Below are 6,000 nucleotides of genomic sequence, written 5' to 3'. Positions count from 1 at the left end.
GTCGCCGCTCGTAAAGTTACACGATGCACCGCGCTCATCCCGCACCGCAGCCTTAGCCAACAGAGGCCGGCGCCATCGACTCCAGACGACAGCGCTCCAGCAACGACGACGCCGCTGCTTGCACCGTGACCTGCCAGCCCTACGACGAGCACTGCATTCACTTCGCACCGCGACCCTGGTCTCCCCGACGACCCCATCTGACGCTGCCACTGAGCTGCTGCTCGCACCGCGATCTGAGGGCACCGCACGCCGCACCGCTGCACTTCGCCCTGCAGCACCCGACGCCTGCCGACGCCAGCGCTCCTGACTTCAACAGAGAGGAGTTTGATCTGCAACGTGTGTGACTTCAAGGGCCCCGACGACTCCTGCAGCGACCTCTGGAACCGACGCATGCGAACGGCCTGTTTCCGGAAACTCAACAAGAGGTCGTCGACGCCCTGCATTTCTAAAAGGTACTGTTTTCGGGTCTTTCTGACACCGTAGCTGGCCCGTGACGCCGCGGTCAGACAGAACTGTTTGGACTTGTTTGTTCACGACACCGTGATAGCTCTGGATGGAGCTATCGACTTCAAGGAACTGTTTTTGAAGGTTATTTTGATAACTGAAGATTTCTAAGTACTGTATTGTGGATTTTTATAGTTTTTGGTCTTGTCTTAAGTATATAAAAATATTGGATATTTTTCTAAACTGGTGTGGTGTCCTTTTGTAGTGCCTATACTGTATTCCTATTGGACTGCTTTGCACACTGTCTCTAATATAAGCCTGACTGCTCATGCCAAGCTACCAAGGGGGTGAGCAGGGGTTATTTTAGGAGTGTAACTCCCTTAACCTGACTAGCGTGGTGGTTTCTGCCTGGCTTTACCTTTATATAGTGCGTACATTGAAATGATTCGGCTAGAGGCATTTATAACAAGCCATGACTGACAGCGCTGGGGTTGAGGCTGAAGGCAGTGTACGTTTCTCGCAGTGCCCGACTATGAGTTAGTAATGTGTTCAGAATACATGGCCATCCAATCTTTGGCCTCTCTGCAGAGGGCACAGAGCAATGGCCATGTATACCAGTTGCAATTGTGATTTTGTGGAAATGGGTGTGCAAGAGGTACACAGTTCTCAAAATACTGACAAGGCAAAATTAAAAGAAAATGCAGTGATTACAGGTGAGTGGGTGGATTGTGTGTTTGGGGTTAGTGAAGTGGAAGGTGTGATGAAGTGCGTGTAGGAGAAAATGAAAATATGGTGCTAAAGAGGAAAGAGATGAGGTTTAAAATATGCAGAGGGTCGAGATGTGGAAAGAAAGAGGGTGTGCATGGCTAAGACAGAACATAACTGGAGGGATTGAGACACCCTGAAGACCACTACCCCTTCCACTGGTCTCAGTAATATTTAATTCACAGTCTCACGATTTCATAATTGAAATATTTTCAATATTAATTCCAGTAATCAAAAATGAAGAAATTAATTCTTATTTTTGTAACACAGCTAATAACCATTGATAAAGCAAATAGTCCTTGATAGTTTTAGGTGTAGGTCAGTCGTGTTAATCTGGAAGCAGTAACAGAAAGCCTAGAGTTGAAAAAAATAACAGTTGGGTGGCAAACTATGGGAATAACTAAAATGTAAGTTTACATGTTTAGGCCAAGCACTCCATTACATAGACCGCGCCCCTTCTAGAGCCCCCCTTTACCCTCTCACTTTAAGCCATGTACATTTGCATTCTAACTCTTCATTGGCCACCTGTGAAAGAGAGCTTGTGAATAAAATCCTCTGCATAGTCCACTTTGCTCTTTTTAATAGCAACGCTATAAATTCTCTCACTCTTTTTAGGTCGAGCCTGGGCTGCCCATGCGCTGCTCCTTGAGGCATGCTGTATTCGTGTAGGGAATTGCAGCTCCACCCACTCTCCGCCCATATTTTTCATTGGCTTGTGTCATTGTCCACTGTAAACTCTGGCTGTTCATTGGTCAGTAGTCTTAGTAGACCCTCCTTAGAACCGACTTGTCTCATTTTGTGACCTCTCATGGTGACACCACCTGTTACGCGTGTTGTTACACAGTAGGCTTTAATTTCAGCCTCCGAGCACTATTTTCTGAAATATCTTTGTGGGGCCCGCTCAGGACATGCTCTCTCATAACGCTTAACATTTAAAAAAAATCTTTATAGCACAGGTGGCGAACGCATTTGCAATGCAATAAGTGTCACATTTGCGAGAGTCTAAACTATTGGCATTGTAAATGACAATGCCTTTTATTTATCTATTTAAAAAAAAAAACATATCTAAAAGGCATTGTCATTTACAATGCCAATAGCTCAAACACTCGTAAATGCGAGACCTATTGTATTGCAAATGCTTGTTCTCTGGGTGATTCAGCCGAGCTAACGTTGCATTATTTGCCCTCGGGGGAACATTAGGGTCTTACAGTTGAACACGCTCCTTCCAAATGCATACAAACTCAGTTTTGCTCCGCAAATAAAATAGAATTATTTTTTTTGTCATGCGCTATGGAGAGAATTTAAGGTGTGATTTCACTAATGGAAGAAAGAGGGCTATGTTTTTCGGTGATAGGAAAGTATGTTCATTATTTTGCCACCGAAATGGAAAGTACGGGCGGAAATGTTCGAGAAATGGAAAGGAAAATGCACTGATTTGGCCCAGTACTTGAAAAAAATTTGCACTCTTTCTTTAGACTCTTAATATCAGTGAATGTGCACTGTTTTTTTCAGTAATGTGACGGAATGTGCACTTAGTCAACGCCTCTTGCTGACTTTAGACCCAAGATGCAGTAGCTTCAAAAGCATCATATTTAATCAAATATTTGATTTTTGTTTCTTGGAAGGGGGGGGGGGTGAAGAGCCACCTTCTCATATGGATTCTCCACAGTACCATCCTTTAATAGCAGAAGCTCCCCTTTAAAAATCTCAGGCCCTGCAGTTGTCACAGATTGTTAAATATACGAAGAAGCTGTCGGCCCTAGTGGCATTACAAGATACAGGGTAATTCAGGAAAAAAGAGATTGAGGACGAGGCGTGGAATTCACTGCTCTCTGTGGAGGTACTAAGAGATAGTTTAAGATTCTGGACCATCATAAACACCCCTTTTTTTCTGGGAAGAATAATGAGGTTCAGGACTGTAATATCTCTGAGGCTCAATGGCTTTCTCATTTCGAAGCGATTTATGAGTCGGTGGGGGCTGCAAACTGTACACCTTGGTCCTCACTCTATCGCGCCAGCACCCCGCTTGAGTTTAATGATGGGGAAATTGAGAAGGCCATAAGAGACACTGCTGGTCATAAAGCACCAGGTCCAGATGATGTTCCTGCAGACCTCTATAAAAGTAATCCTCAATTTCGGGCCAAAATACTTACAAATGTTTTTAATGCTGTGGGCTCAGCTGGTTTCCCATCCTCCTGGGTAAAATCAATTATTATACCCATTTTTAAAAATTGCAGCGAGGTGATTCTCTGTTTTATAGGCCGATATCCCTTATTGATTCCGCTGTAAAAATCCTGGGAAAGGTAATCCTAATTAAATTTACTGATTGGGTAGATGAGAGGGGGATTTTATCTAATATGCAATATGGTTTTAGAGGCGGGAGGAGCACCATGGATCAATGTTTAAATTTGCACTTATTAATAGGCAAATATACTATGGCCAAGGAGGGGTGCTTGGCGATGGCGTTTATGGACTTATCCAGCGCTTTTGACCTGGTTAACAGGTCAAAGTTTTGGAATGTCCTGCTGGAAAAGGGTCTCGACCCTTGCCTAGTCTATTTTTTAGCCAACATTCACCAAGATCTTACAGCCTCGGTTAGGATAACGCAGGCTGGTGTTTGCACTAGATCATTCAATTCTGGGAGGGACGTTCGGCAGGGATGCATTCTTGCACCCCAGCTGTTCACCCTTTACATTAATGATCTGGACAAAGTGCTTGTGGAGGCGACCTTGGATATCCAGCGTGTAGGAGGCTGCTTAATCCCTGTTCTCCTATATGCGGATGACGCAGTACTTCTAGCCAGTGCTTAATGTGTGCCGGTGCTTGCCGGTGCTTAGCACCGGCACTTACTTATCAGGGCCGGGTCTACACGAGGCGGCATCTGCATATCACATATTGGCATTATTTATAAGTCTGGCAAGACTGCTTTATTGCGCAGACGCAGAGTGTTGTTCTTCTTGTGACTCGTCCCCTGACAGAGTCGTGGTGAAGAGTGTTGCAGCTGTGAGAGCTCCCTAAGCTCAGATTCGTAATATATGATGCCGGCCGCGGCCCTTGGTTTAGTTAGTGTTGCCGGTAGGTGGGATTTGGAACATTGATGGACTGGAATCTGGATAGATTTATTTCTGGGGGCTGTGTGCGCCAGGCAGCATGCGCAATATTTTTTTCAGATTGCCACGTGACCCGTATGGCCGCACCCCACCCACGAGTAAAAGTCAGCCTGACGTTAGTTGCGGAGCAGAGGCACAGCAGGCCTGTGGCCTGCTATACTACACCCCCCACCACGAGTAAACCGTAAGTATGCCATTGCGCTACCAACGCTGCTTTTCCATTTTTTAAGCGTGGTGGTAGCTCCGACTCCACAAGATGCCATGGATGCACTGCAGTGCCCGCCCCGGCCTAGTAGCAGCCAGCAGCCGCCGGAGTACACATTACAATTTAGGGCCAGGGTTAAGTTAAAGGCCCAGCCTGGCCCGGCCCCTGCCCTGAAAAGCAGAATGTTGTAGTGGTTGTAATGTGCGGCAGGCAGCACGCCCAAAATGTTCATATACTGCTAACCAAGTTAACTTCCCATTTCGTGCGAGTTTTACATTGTAATGGTCTTTCAAGGACCTTATTCTACTCTTCTTACCACCCGGGCCTTATGACTTTGAATATATATGCTTCAGAAAAGGGGGTGGTGATGAACAGAGTGTCTGAATTAAGCAGACCACTCTTACCCAGTCCAAAGATCAGGGCTTGATCCATCACCGTTATTTAGCTCACTGCACCATCCCAGTTCAGAACCTGGCTATATGCAAATCAGTCTGTCCCTGGCCCAGTGCATCATGGGAACAGGGCAGACTAAACTACCAAGCCAATTCTTCACCAGAAAGGAGACAAGCTTCCGGGGACCGGTTTCTGGCATTTCAGCCGTCATCGGCCCGGCTTGCTTGAATCCTGATGGTGCAGTGAGCAAGGGACTCATGTCTGAGTATACCCCGCCACACCTATAGTGGCCAACAATGATTCAGAAAAGGGGGTGGTGATGAACAGAGTGTCTGAATTAAGCAGACCACTCTTACCCAGTCCAAAGATCAGGGCTTGATCCATCACCGTTATTTAGCTCACTGCACCATCCCAGTTCAGAACCTGGCTATATGCAAATCAGTCTGTCCCTGGCCCAGTGCATCATGGGAACAGGGCAGACTAAACTACCAAGCCAATTCTTCACCCGAAAGGAGACAAGCTTCCGGGGACCGGTTTCTAGCATTTCAGCCGTCATCGGCCCGGCTTGCTTGAATCCTGATGGTGCAGTGAGCAAGGGACTCATGTCTGAGTATACCCCGCCACACCTATAGTGGCCAAAAATGATTCAGAAAAGGGGGTGGTGATGAACAGAGTGTCTGAATTAAGCAGACCACTCTTACCCAGTCCAAAGATCAGGGCTTGATCCATCACCGTTATTTAGCTCACTGCACCATCCCAGTTCAGAACCTGGCTATATGCAAATCAGTCTGTCCCTGGCCCAGTGCATCATGGGAACAGGGCAGACTAAACTACCAAGCCAATTCTTCACCAGAAAGGAGACAAGCTTCCGGGGACCAGTTTCTGGCATTTCAGCCGTCATCGGCCCGGCTTGCTTGAATCCTGATGGTGCAGTGAGCAAGGGACTCATGTCTGAGTATATCCCGCCACACCTATAGTGGCCAAAAATGATTCAGAAAAGGGGGTGGTGATGAACAGAGTGTCTGAATTAAGCAGACCACTCTTACCCAGTCCAAAGTTCAGGGCTTGATCCATCACCGTTAT

This window comes from Lissotriton vulgaris, chromosome 8 (genome assembly GCF_964263255.1).
Source record: "Lissotriton vulgaris chromosome 8, aLisVul1.2, whole genome shotgun sequence".
Classification (NCBI taxonomy): Eukaryota; Metazoa; Chordata; class Amphibia; order Caudata; family Salamandridae; genus Lissotriton; species Lissotriton vulgaris.
This window is presented reverse-complemented; position numbering follows the sequence as displayed.